The sequence below is a fragment of the Symsagittifera roscoffensis genome, chromosome 6, assembly GCF_963678635.1.
Source record: "Symsagittifera roscoffensis chromosome 6, txSymRosc1.1, whole genome shotgun sequence".
NCBI lineage: Eukaryota > Metazoa > Xenacoelomorpha > Acoela > Convolutidae > Symsagittifera > Symsagittifera roscoffensis.
In genome coordinates, this window is record NC_087067.1 from 32,817,961 (window position 1) to 32,831,292 (window position 13,332).

Genomic DNA, 13,332 nt, shown 5'->3' on the forward strand with positions numbered 1-13,332 from the left:
AAATTATAACGTGAGCGTGCAAAATTTTACATGGTATAAGAGCATATTTCTACTCTCGCGCGAGGGCGAGTGTTTTAAAAGTAATGTACATAGTTATATGCTAGTCAGGATATAAATGGAAGCGGAATTACTCAAATGCCTAAGGCAGAACCGCAGATTCTGTATTTGTCCACATCGTTAAGCCCATGTCGTATGTAACGGCACAAACGCAGATGGTTATAATGTAGTCTACTGTACTCTTACGATAGATTTACTAGCCAGCAGGGGAGTTTTGTTAGGGCGAAGTGTCGTTATGGCTACCTCTTTTCAACTTTCCCCCTTGACCTTTCATAAGTTGGTCCGGGAGCAACCCAGCTCTCAACCCAGTCGGATAAATATAAATTTTTATGATGCGAGCTGTTTTTTCATTGTTGTGTTCAAGGCATGTACCAAAATTAGGAAAAGGTTTAGTTATCGCTTCTCGGCCTTTTGGCTAAGATCATGTGTAGTATCTGTTCTTGTCAGCTTAATATCTGGCATGCTGGGCATAGCCTGGCACCAATATTAAACTGATTCTACTTCCCGAGTTAACACCGAAGCTTGCTTCAGTTGACTCACGGATTGTCCCGGTCTGACACTACCATCGGGAGCAGTCCACCTGAAAATTCTGAACCTGCAAATTATCTTAATAGAGTGAAGATGTCAGTATGAAGAGTCTAATTGAGCCTGGTGAATTGCGCAAACGGCCATAACTTGCCCAAAAAACTTAAGACTTCCAAATTTTTCTATTTCTATCGTAAGACCATCGTCAAATCTTGGGGGACTGAGAAAATGAACCAATTTGGTCGAACCAGTTCAAAGTTATGAGTTCTTGAAAGCTCGGTGATGCCAAAAAGTTAAGCCTAATCGAGCGTGGTGCAAAAAACGAAAATTTCAAAATTTTTGTTCTTTTCTGTCTAATTTTTATTTTTTCAATATCGTATCACAATTTTGGACTCAGAAAAATTCCAACGAGCCCAAAACGACTTCTTTAGCTTCAGTGTTCGTGGAGTAATCATCAGTTGAAATTTTGGGGGGAGCTGAAATTCGGCCATTTTGGAAGAAAATCGACCTAAAACCTAACTTTTAAGTTAGTGCAATTTTTTTCTTGCATTTTTCATAAAATGGGGTGCTCTCTGCTGTCGCAGAGTGCATTCAAAGAAACTTATCAAATAGATTTGAAAACTTACCTACTTAATAAGTTTATCACAACAATTAGGCTAAAAGCATCTATCAGTATCCTGGCTGGTATTCGACCATATGCCACTAACGTTGAGTGAGCGGCTATCATGCCATAGATGGTCATCTAAGACACCCTGTACACGCTCCGTAGGTTTTGACCAGCCGATTTGGCCATAAAACTCATTGGGCCAAAAAAATTCTCAAAATTGTCAATTTTTCAAATTTTGTTTGAATTGCATAAATTATAACGTGAGCGTGCAAAATTTTACATGGTATAAGAGCATATTTCTACTCTCGCGCGAGGGCGAGTGTTTTAAAAGTAATGTACATAGTTATATGCTAGTCAGGATATAAATGGAAGCGGAATTACTCAAATGCCTAAGGCAGAACCGCAGATTCTGTCTTTGTCCACATCGTTAAGCCCATGTCGTATGTAACGGCACAAACGCAGATGGTTATAATGTAGTCTACTGTACTCTTACGATAGATTTACTAGCCAGCAGGGGAGTTTTGTTAGGGCGAAGTGTCGTTATGGCTACCTCTTTTCAACTTTCCCCCTTGACCTTTCATAAGTTGGTCCGGGAGCAACCCAGCTCTCAACCCAGTCGGATAAATATAAATTTTTATGATGCGAGCTGTTTTTTCATTGTTGTGTTCAAGGCATGTACCAAAATTAGGAAAAGGTTTAGTTATCGCTTCTCGGCCTTTTGGCTAAGATCATGTGTAGTATCTGTTCTTGTCAGCTTAATATCTGGCATGCTGGGCATAGCCTGGCACCAATATTAAACTGATTTTTACTTCCCGAGTTAACACCGAAGCTTGCTTCAGTTGACTCACGGATTGTCCCGGTCTTACACTACCATCGGGAGCAGTCCACCTGAAAATTCTGAACCTGCAAGTTATCTTAATAGAGTGAAGATGTCAGTATGAAGAGTCTAATTGAGCCTGGTGAATTGCGCGAACGGCCATAACTTGCCCAAAAAACTTAAGACTTCCAAATTTTTCTATTTCTATCGTAAGACCATTGTCAAATCTTGGGGGACTGAGAAAATGAACCAATTTGGTCGAACCAGTTCAAAGTTATGAGTTCTTGAAAGCTCGGTGATGCCAAAAAGTTAAGCCTAATCGAGCGTGGTGCAAAAAACGAAAATTTCAAAATTTTTGTTCTTTTCTGTCTAAATTTTATTTTTTCAATTTCGTATCACAATTTTGGACTCAGAACAATTCCAACGAGCCCAAAACGACTTCTTTAGCTTCAGTGTTCGTGGAGTAATCATCAGTTGAAATTTTGGGGGGAGCTGAAATTCGGCCATTTTGGAAGAAAATCGACCTAAAACCTAACTTTTAAGTTAGTGCAATTTTTTTCTTGCATTTTTCATAAAATGGGGTGCTCTCTGCTGTCGCAGAGTGCATTCAAAGAAACTTATCAAATAGATTTGAAAACTTACCTACTTAATAAGTTTATCACAACAATTAGGCTAAAAGCATCTATCAGTATCCTGGCTGGTATTCGACCATATGCCACTAACGCTGAGTGAGCAGCTATCATGCCATCGATGGTCATCTAAGACACCCTGTACATGCTCCGTAGGTTTTGACCAGCCGATTTGGCCATAAAACTCATTGGGCCAAAAAAATTCTGAAAATTGTCAATTTTTCAAATTTTGTTTGAATTGCATAAATTATAACGTGAGCGTGCAAAATTTTACATGGTATAAGAGCATATTTCTACTCTCGCGCGAGGGCGAGTGTTTTAAAAGAAATGTACATAGTTATATGCTAGTCAGGATATAAATGGAAGCGGAATTACTCAAATGCCTAAGGCAGAACCGCAGATTCTGTCTTTGTCCACATCGTTAAGCCCATGTCGTATGTAACGGCACAAACGCAGATGGTTATAACGTAGTCTACTGTACTCTTACGATAGATTTACTAGCCAGCAGGGGAGTTTTGTTAGGGCGAAGTGTCATTATGGCTACCTCTTTTCAACTTTCCCCCTTGACCTTTCATAAGTTGGTCCGGGAGCAACCCAGCTCTCAACCCAGTCGGATAAATATAAATTTTTATGATGCGAGCTGTTTTTTCATTGTTGTGTTCAAGGCATGTACCAAAATTAGGAAAAGGTTTAGCTATCGCTTCTCGGCCTTTTGGCTAAGATCATGTGTAGTATCTGTTCTTGTCAGCTTAATATCTGGCATGCTGGGCATAGCCTGGCACCAATATTAAACTGATTTTTACTTCCCGAGTTAACACCGAAGCTTGCTTCAGTTGACTCACGGATTGTCCCGGTCTTACACTACCATCGGGAGCAGTCCACCTGAAAATTCTGAACCTGCAAATTATCTTAATAGAGTGAAGATGTCAGTATGAAGAGTCTAATTGAGCCTGGTGAATTGCGCGAAAAACTTAAGAATTCCAAATTTTTCTATTTCTATCGTAAGACCATTGTCAAATCTTGGGGGACTGAGAAAATGAACCAATTTGGTCGAACCAGTTCAAAGTTATGAGTTCTTGAAAGCTCGGTGATGCCAAAAAGTTAAGCCTAATCGAGCGTGGTGCAAAAAACGAAAATTTCAAAATTTTTGTTCTTTTCTGTCTAAATTTTATTTTTTCAATATCGTATCACAGTTTTGGACTCAGAACAATTCCAACGAGCCCAAAACGACTTCTTTAGCTTCAGTGTTCGTGGAGTAATCATCAGTTGAAATTTTGGGGGGAGCTGAAATTCGGCCATTTTGGAAGAAAATCGACCTAAAACCTAACTTTTAAGTTAGTGCAATTTTTTTCTTGCATTTTTCATAAAATGGGGTGCTCTCTGCTCTCGCAGAGTGCATTCAAAGAAACTTATCAAATAGATTTGAAAACTTACCTACTTAATAAGTTTATCACAACAATTAGGCTAAAAGCATCTATCAGTATCCTGGCTGGTATTCGACCATATGCCACTAACGTTGAGTGAGCGGCTATCATGCCATAGATGGTCATCTAAGACACCCTGTACACGCTCCGTAGGTTTTGACTAGCCGATTTGGCCATAAAACTCATTGGGCCAAAAAAATTCTGAAAATTGTCAATTTTTCAAATTTTGTTTGAATTGCATAAATTATAACGTGAGCGTGCAAAATTTTACATGGTATAAGAGCATATTTCTACTCTCGCGCGAGGGCGAGTGTTTTAAAAGTAATGTACATAGTTATATGCTAGTCAGGATATAAATGGAAGCGGAATTACTCAAATGCCTAAGGCAGAACCGCAGATTCTGTCTTTGTCCACATCGTTAAGCCCATGTCGTATGTAACGGCACAAACGCAGATGGTTATAATGTAGTCTACTGTACTCTTACGATAGATTTACTAGCCGGCAGGGGAGTTTTGTTAGGGCGAAGTGTCGTTATGGCTACCTCTTTTCAACTTTCCCCCTTGACCTTTCATAAGTTGGTCCGGGAGCAACCCAGCTCTCAACCCAGTCGGATAAATATAAATTTTTATGATGCGAGCTGTTTTTTCATTGTTGTGTTCAAGGCATGTACCAAAAGTAGGAAAAGGTTTAGTTATCGCTTCTCGGCCTTTTGGCCAAGATCATGTGTAGTATCTGTTCTTGTCAGCTTAATATCTGGCATGCTGGGCATAGCCTGGCACCAATATTAAACTGATTTTTACGTCCCGAGTTAACAGCGAAGCTTGCTTCAGTTGACTCACGGATTGTCCCGGTCTTACACTACCATCGGGAGCAGTCCACCTGAAAATTCTGAACCTGCAAATTATCTTAATAGAGTGAAGATGTCAGTATGAAGAGTCTAATTGAGCCTGGTGAATTGCGCGAACGCCCATAACTTGCCCAAAAAACTTAAGACTTCCAAATTTTTCTATTTCTATCGTAAGACCATCGTCAAATCTTGGGGGACTGAGAAAATGAACCAGTTCAAAGTTATGAGTTCTTGAAAGCTCGGTGATGCCAAAAAGTTAAGCCTAATCGAGCGTGGTGCAAAAAACGAAAATTTCAAAATTTTTGTTCTTTTCTGTCTAAATTTTATTTTTTCAATATCGTATCACAATTTTGGACTCAGAACAATTCCAACGAGCCCAAAACGACTTCTTTAGCTTCAGTGTTCGTGGAGTAATCATCAGTTGAAATTTTGGGGGGAGCTGAAATTCGGCCATTTTGGAAGAAAATCGACCTAAAACCTAACTTTTAAGTTAGTGCAATTTTTTTCTTGCATTTTTCATAAAATGGGGTGCTCTCTGCTCTCGCAGAGTGCATTCAAAGAAACTTATCAAATAGATTTGAAAACTTACCTACTTAATAAGTTTATCACAACAATTAGGCTAAAAGCATCTATCAGTATCCTGGCTGGTATTCGACCATATGCCACTAACGTTGAGTGAGCGGCTATCATGCCATAGATGGTCATCTAAGACACCCTGTACACGCTCCGTAGGTTTTGACTAGCCGATTTGGCCATAAAACTCATTGGGCCAAAAAAATTCTGAAAATTGTCAATTTTTCAAATTTTGTTTGAATTGCATAAATTATAACGTGAGCGTGCAAAATTTTACATGGTATAAGAGCATATTTCTACTCTCGCGCGAGGGCGAGTGTTTTAAAAGTAATGTACATAGTTATATGCTAGTCAGGATATAAATGGAAGCGGAATTACTCAAATGCCTAAGGCAGAACCGCAGATTCTGTCTTTGTCCACATCGTTAAGCCCATGTCGTATGTAACGGCACAAACGCAGATGGTTATAATGTAGTCTACTGTACTCTTACGATAGATTTACTAGCCAGCAGGGGAGTTTTGTTAGGGCGAATTGTCGTTATGGCTACCTCTTTTCAACTTTCCCCCTTGACCTTTCATAAGTTGGTCCGGGAGCAACCCAGCTCTCAACCCAGTCGGATAAATATAAATTTTTATGATGCGAGCTGTTTTTTCATTGTTGTGTTCAAGGCATGTACCAAAATTAGGAAAAGGTTTAGTTATCGCTTCTCGGCCTTTTGGCTAAGATCATGTGTAGTATCTGTTCTTGTCAGCTTAATATCTGGCATGCTGGGCATAGCCTGGCACCAATATTAAACTGATTTTTACTTCCCGAGTTAACAGCGAAGCTTGCTTCAGTTGACTCACGGATTGTCCCGGTCTTACACTACCATCGGGAGCAGTCCACCTGAAAATTCTGAACCTGCAAATTATCTTAATAGAGTGAAGATGTCAGTATGAAGAGTCTAATTGAGCCTGGTGAATTGCGCGAACGGCCATAACTTGCCCAAAAAACTTAAGACTTCCAAATTTTTCTATTTCTATCGTAAGACCATCGTCAAATCTTGGGGGACTGAGAAAATGAACCAGTTCAAAGTTATGAGTTCTTGAAAGCTCGGTGATGCCAAAAAGTTAAGCCTAATCGAGCGTGGTGCAAAAAACGAAAATTTCAAAATTTTTGTTCTTTTCTGTCTAAATTTTATTTTTTCAATATGGTATCACAATTTTGGACTCAGAACAATTCCAACGAGCCCAAAACGACTTCTTTAGCTTCAGTGTTCGTGGAGTAATCATCAGTTGAAATTTTGGGGGGAGCTGAAATTCGGCCATTTTGGAAGAAAATCGACCTAAAACCTAACTTTTAAGTTAGTGCAATTTTTTTCTTGCATTTTTCATAAAATGGGGTGCTCTCTGCTCTCGCAGAGTGCATTCAAAGAAACTTATCAAATAGATTTGAAAACTTACCTACTTAATAAGTTTATCACAACAATTAGGCTAAAAGCATCTATCAGTATCCTGGCTGGTATTCGACCATATGCCACTAACGTTGAGTGAGCGGCTATCATGCCATAGATGGTCATCTAAGACACCCTGTACACGCTCCGTAGGTTTTGACTAGCCGATTTGGCCATAAAACTCATTGGGCCAAAAAAATTCTGAAAATTGTCAATTTTTCAAATTTTGTTTGAATTGCATAAATTATAACGTGAGCGTGCAAAATTTTACATGGTATAAGAGCATATTTCTACTCTCGCGCGAGGGCGAGTGTTTTAAAAGTAATGTACATAGTTATATGCTAGTCAGGATATAAATGGAAGCGGAATTACTCAAATGCCTAAGGCAGAACCGCAGATTCTGTCTTTGTCCACATCGTTAAGCCCATGTCGTATGTAACGGCACAAACGCAGATGGTTATAATGTAGTCTACTGTACTCTTACGATAGATTTACTAGCCAGCAGGGGAGTTTTGTTAGGGCGAATTGTCGTTATGGCTACCTCTTTTCAACTTTCCCCCTTGACCTTTCATAAGTTGGTCCGGGAGCAACCCAGCTCTCAACCCAGTCGGATAAATATAAATTTTTATGATGCGAGCTGTTTTTTCATTGTTGTGTTCAAGGCATGTACCAAAATTAGGAAAAGGTTTAGTTATCGCTTCTCGGCCTTTTGGCTAAGATCATGTGTAGTATCTGTTCTTGTCAGCTTAATATCTGGCATGCTGGGCATAGCCTGGCACCAATATTAAACTGATTTTTACTTCCCGAGTTAACAGCGAAGCTTGCTTCAGTTGACTCACGGATTGTCCCGGTCTTACACTACCATCGGGAGCAGTCCACCTGAAAATTCTGAACCTGCAAATTATCTTAATAGAGTGAAGATGTCAGTATGAAGAGTCTAATTGAGCCTGGTGAATTGCGCGAACGGCCATAACTTGCCCAAAAAACTTAAGACTTCCAAATTTTTCTATTTCTATCGTAAGACCATCGTCAAATCTTGGGGGACTGAGAAAATGAACCAGTTCAAAGTTATGAGTTCTTGAAAGCTCGGTGATGCCAAAAAGTTAAGCCTAATCGAGCGTGGTGCAAAAAACGAAAATTTCAAAATTTTTGTTCTTTTCTGTCTAAATTTTATTTTTTCAATATGGTATCACAATTTTGGACTCAGAACAATTCCAACGAGCCCAAAACGACTTCTTTAGCTTCAGTGTTCGTGGAGTAATCATCAGTTGAAATTTTGGGGGGAGCTGAAATTCGGCCATTTTGGAAGAAAATCGACCTAAAACCTAACTTTTAAGTTAGTGCAATTTTTTTCTTGCATTTTTCATAAAATGGGGTGCTATCTGCTCTCGCAGAGTGCATTCAAAGAAACTTATCAAATAGATTTGAAAACTTACCTAATTAATAAGTTTATCACAACAATTAGGCTAAAAGCATCTATCAGTATCCTGGCTGGTATTCGACCATATGCCACTAACGTTGAGTGAGCGGCTATCATGCCATAGATGGTCATCTAAGACACCCTGTACACGCTCCGTAGGTTTCGACCAGCCGATTTGGCCATAAAACTCATTGGGCCAAAAAAATTCTGAAAATTGTCAATTTTTCAAATTTTGTTTGAATTGCATAAATTATAACGTGAGCGTGCAAAATTTTACATGGTATAAGAGCATGTTTCTACTCTCGCGCGAGGGCGAGTGTTTTAAAAGTAATGTACATAGTTATATGCTAGTCAGGATTAAAATGGAAGCGGAATTACTCAAATGCCTAAGGCAGAACCGCAGATTCTGTCTTTGTCCACATCGTTAAGCCCATGTCGTATGTAACGGCACAAACGCAGATGGTTATAATGTAGTCTACTGTACTCTTACGATAGATTTACTAGCCAGCAGGGGAGTTTTGTTAGGGCGAAGTGTCGTTATGGCTACCTCTTTTCAACTTTCCCCCTTGACCTTTCATAAGTTGGTCCGGGAGCAACCCAGCTCTCAACCCAGTCGGATAAATATAAATTTTTATGATGCGAGCTGTTTTTTCATTGTTGTGTTCAAGGCATGTACCAAAATTAGGAAAAGGTTTAGTTATCGCTTCTCGGCCTTTTGGCTAAGATCATGTGTAGTATCTGTTCTTGTCAGCTTAATATCTGGCATGCTGGGCATAGCCTGGCACCAATATTAAACTGATTTTTACTTCCCGAGTTAACACCGAAGCTTGCTTCAGTTGACACACGGATTGTCCCGGTCTGACACTACCAGCGGGAGCAGTCCACCTGAAAATTCTGAACCTGCAAATTATCTTAATAGAGTGAAGATGTCAGTATGAAGAGTCTCTTGAGCCTGGTGAATTGCGCGAACGGCCATAACTTGCCCAAAAAACTTAAGACTTCCAAATTTTTCTATTTCTATCGTAAGACCATCGTCAAATCTTGGGGGACTGAGAAAATGAACCAATTTGGTCGAACCAGTTCAAAGTTATGAGTTCTTGAAAGCTCGGTGATGCCAAAAAGTTAAGCCTAATCGAGCGTGGTGCAAAAAACGAAAATTTCAAAATTTTTGTTCTTTTCTGTCTAAATTTTATTTTTTCAATATCGTATCACAATTTTGGACTCAGAACAAATCCAACGAGCTCAAAACGACTTCTTTAGCTTCAGTGTTCGTGGAGTAATCATCAGTTGAAATTTTGGGGGAGCTGAAATTCGGCCATTTTGGAAGAAAATCGACCTAAAACCTAACTTTTATGTTAGTGCAATTTTTTTCTTGCATTTTTCATAAAATGGGGTGCTCTCTGCTGTCGCAGAGTGCATTCAAAGAAACATATCAAATAGATTTGAAAACTTACCTACTTAATAAGTTTATCACAACAATTAGGCTAAAAGCATCTATCAGTATCCTGGCTGGTATTCGACCATATGCCACTAACGTTGAGTGAACGGCTATCATGCCATAGATGGTCATCTAAGACACCCTGTACACGCTCCGTAGGTTTTGACCAGCCGATTTGGCCATAAAACTCATTGGGCCAAAAAAATTCTCAAAATTGTCAATTTTTCAAATTTTGTTTGAATTGCATAAATTATAACGTGAGCGTGCAAAATTTTACATGGTATAAGAGCATATTTCTACTCTCGCGCGAGGGCGAGTGTTTTAAAAGTAATGTACATAGTTTTATGCTAGTCAGGGTTAAAATGGAAGCGGAATTACTCAAATGCCTAAGGCAGAACCGCAGATTCTGTCTTTGTCCACATCGTTAAGCCCATGTCGTATGTAACGGCACAAACGCAGATGGTTATAATGTAGTCTACTGTACTCTTACGATAGATTTACTAGCCAGCAGGGGAGTTTTGTTAGGGCGAAGTGTCGTTATGGCTACCTCTTTTCAACTTTCCCCCTTGACCTTTCATAAGTTGGTCCGGGAGCAACCCAGCTCTCAACCCAGTCGGATAAATATAAATTTTTATGATGCGAGCTGTTTTTTCATTGTTGTGTTCAAGGCATGTACCAAAATTAGGAAAAGGTTTAGTTATCGCTTCTCGGCCTTTTGGCTAAGATCATGTGTAGTATCTGTTCTTGTCAGCTTAATGTCTGGCATGCTGGGCTTAGCCTGGCACCAATATTAAACTGATTATTACTTCCCGAGTTAACACCGAAGCTTGCTTCAGTTGACTCACGGATTGTCCCGGTCTGACACTACCATCGGGAGCAGTCCACCTGAAAATTCTGAACCTGCAAATTATCTTAATAGAGTGAAGATGTCAGTATGAAGAGTCTAATTGAGCCTGGTGAATTGCGCGAACGGCCATAACTTGCCCAAAAAAATTAAGACTTCCAAATTTTTCTATTTCTATCGTAAGACCATTGTCAAATCTTGGGGGACTGAGAAAATGAACCAATTTGGTCGAACCAGTTCAAAGTTATGAGTTCTTGAAAGCTCGGTGATGCCAAAAAGTTAAGCCTAATCGAGCGTGGTGCAAAAAACGAAAATTTCAAAATTTTTGTTCTTTTCTGTCTAAATTTTATTTTTTCAATATCGTATCACAGTTTTGGACTCAGAACAATTCCAACGAGCCCAAAACGACTTCTTTAGCTTCAGTGTTCGTGGAGTAATCATCAGTTGAAATTTTGGGGGGAGCTGAAATTCGGCCATTTTGGAAGAAAATCGACCTAAAACCTAACTTTTAAGTTAGTGCAATTTTTTTCTTGCATTTTTCATAAAATGGGGTGCTCTCTGCTGTCGCAGAGTGCATTCAAAGAAACTTATCAAATAGATTTGAAAACTTACCTACTTAATAAGTTTATCACAACAATTAGGCTAAAAGCATCTATCAGTATCCTGGCTGGTATTCGACCATATGCCACTAATGTTGAGTGAGCGGCTATCATGCCATAGATGGTCATCTAAGACACCCTGTACATGATCCGTAGGTTTTGACCAGCCGATTTGGCCATAAAACTCATTGGGCCAAAAAAATTCTGAAAATTGTCAATTTTTCAAATTTTGTTTGAATTGCATAAATTATAACGTGAGCGTGCAAAATTTTACATGGTATAAGAGCATATTTCTACTCTCGCGCGAGGGCGAGTGTTTTAAAAGTAATGTACATAGTTATATGCTAGTCAGGATATAAATGGAAGCGGAATTACTCAAATGCCTAAGGCAGAACCGCAGATTCTGTCTTTGTCCACATCGTTAAGCCCATGTCGTATGTAACGGCACAAACGCAGATGGTTATAATGTAGTCTACTGTACTCTTACGATAGATTTACTAGCCAGCAGGGGAGTTTTGTTAGGGCGAAGTGTCGTTATGGCTACCTCTTTTCAACTTTCCCCCTTGACCTTTCATAAGTTGGTCCGGGAGCAACCCAGCTCTCAACCCAGTCGGATAAATATAAATTTTTATGATGCGAGCTGTTTTTTCATTGTTGTGTTCAAGGCATGTACCAAAATTAGGAAAAGGTTTAGTTATCGCTTCTCGGCCTTTTGGCTAAGATCATGTGTAGTATCTGTTCTTGTCAGCTTAATATCTGGCATGCTGGGCATAGCCTGGCACCAATATTAAACTGATTTTTACTTCCCGAGTTAACACCGAAGCTTGCTTCAGTTGACTCACGGATTGTCCCGGTCTTACACTACCATCGGGAGCAGTCCACCTGAAAATTCTGAACCTGCAAATTATCTTAATAGAGTGAAGATGTCAGTATGAAGAGTCTAATTGAGCCTGGTGAATTGCGCGAACGGCCATAACTTGCCCAAAAAACTTAAGACTTCCAAATTTTTCTATTTCTATCGTAAGACCATTGTCAAATCTTGGGGGACTGAGAAAATGAACCAATTTGGTCGAACCAGTTCAAAGTTATGAGTTCTTGAAAGCTCGGTGATGCCAAAAAGTTAAGCCTAATCGAGCGTGGTGCAAAAAACGAAAATTTCAAAATTTTTGTTCTTTTCTGTCTAAGTTTTATTTTTTCAATATCGTATCACAGTTTTGGACTCAGAACAATTCCAACGAGCCCAAAACGACTTCTTTAGCTTCAGTGTTCGTGGAGTAATCATCAGTTGAAATTTTGGGGGGAGCTGAAATTCGGCCATTTTGGAAGAAAATCGACCTAAAACCTAACTTTTAAGTTAGTGCAATTTTTTTCTTGCATTTTTCATAAAATGGGGTGCTCTCTGCTGTCGCAGAGTGCATTCAAAGAAACTTATCAAATAGATTTGAAAACTTACCTACTTAATAAGTTTATCACAACAATTAGGCTAAAAGCATCTATCAGTATCCTGGCTGGTATTCGACCATATGCCACTAACGTTGAGTGAGCGGCTATCATGCCATAGATGGTCATCTAAGACACCCTGTACATGCTCCGTAGGTTTTGACCAGCCGATTTGGCCATAAAACTCATTGGGCCAAAAAAAATTCTGAAAATTGTCAATTTTTCAAATTTTGTTTGAATTGCATAAATTATAACGTGAGCGTGCAAAATTTTACATGGTATAAGAGCATATTTCTACTCTCGCGCGAGGGCGAGTGTTTTAAAAGTAATGTACATAGTTATATGCTAGTCAGGATATAAATGGAAGCGGAATTACTCTAATGCCTAAGGCAGAACCGCAGATTCTGTCTTTGTCCACATCGTTAAGCCCATGTCGTATGTAACGGCACAAACGCAGATGGTTATAATGTAGTCTACTGTACTCTTACGATAGATTTACTAGCCAGCAGGGGAGTTTTGTTAGGGCGAAGTGTCGTTATGGCTACCTCTTTTCAACTTTCCCCCTTGACCTTTCATAAGTTGGTCCGGGAGCAACCCAGCTCTCAACCCAGTCGGATAAATATAAATTTTTATGATGCGAGCTGTTTTTTCATTGTTGTGTTCAAGGCATGTACCAAAAT

General features: G+C 39.4%; 9 non-coding genes across 9 annotated transcripts; all 9 read left to right on the top strand.

Annotated features, from left to right (window-relative positions):
- The first annotated feature begins 452 nt into the window (after positions 1-452).
- Positions 453-642, top strand: LOC134849697 (U2 spliceosomal RNA). The gene has a single exon (XR_010163709.1). It is a non-coding gene; the product is annotated as a U2 spliceosomal RNA (small nuclear RNA).
- A 1,249-nt stretch (positions 643-1,891) lies between these two features.
- On the top strand, positions 1,892-2,082 carry LOC134849339 (U2 spliceosomal RNA). Its single transcript, XR_010163363.1, has one exon. It is a non-coding gene; the product is annotated as a U2 spliceosomal RNA (small nuclear RNA).
- Positions 2,083-3,331: 1,249 nt separating this feature from the next.
- LOC134849340 (U2 spliceosomal RNA) lies at positions 3,332-3,522 on the top strand. Its single transcript, XR_010163364.1, has one exon. It is a non-coding gene; the product is annotated as a U2 spliceosomal RNA (small nuclear RNA).
- Positions 3,523-4,752: 1,230 nt separating this feature from the next.
- LOC134849507 (U2 spliceosomal RNA) lies at positions 4,753-4,943 on the top strand. The gene has a single exon (XR_010163524.1). It is a non-coding gene; the product is annotated as a U2 spliceosomal RNA (small nuclear RNA).
- Positions 4,944-6,178: 1,235 nt separating this feature from the next.
- On the top strand, positions 6,179-6,369 carry LOC134849396 (U2 spliceosomal RNA). The gene has a single exon (XR_010163416.1). It is a non-coding gene; the product is annotated as a U2 spliceosomal RNA (small nuclear RNA).
- Positions 6,370-7,604: 1,235 nt separating this feature from the next.
- On the top strand, positions 7,605-7,795 carry LOC134849397 (U2 spliceosomal RNA). Its single transcript, XR_010163417.1, has one exon. It is a non-coding gene; the product is annotated as a U2 spliceosomal RNA (small nuclear RNA).
- A 1,235-nt stretch (positions 7,796-9,030) lies between these two features.
- LOC134849661 (U2 spliceosomal RNA) lies at positions 9,031-9,221 on the top strand. The gene has a single exon (XR_010163675.1). It is a non-coding gene; the product is annotated as a U2 spliceosomal RNA (small nuclear RNA).
- A 1,247-nt stretch (positions 9,222-10,468) lies between these two features.
- Positions 10,469-10,659, top strand: LOC134849677 (U2 spliceosomal RNA). Its single transcript, XR_010163690.1, has one exon. It is a non-coding gene; the product is annotated as a U2 spliceosomal RNA (small nuclear RNA).
- A 1,249-nt stretch (positions 10,660-11,908) lies between these two features.
- Positions 11,909-12,099, top strand: LOC134849341 (U2 spliceosomal RNA). Its single transcript, XR_010163365.1, has one exon. It is a non-coding gene; the product is annotated as a U2 spliceosomal RNA (small nuclear RNA).
- The last annotated feature ends 1,233 nt before the right edge of the window (positions 12,100-13,332 follow it).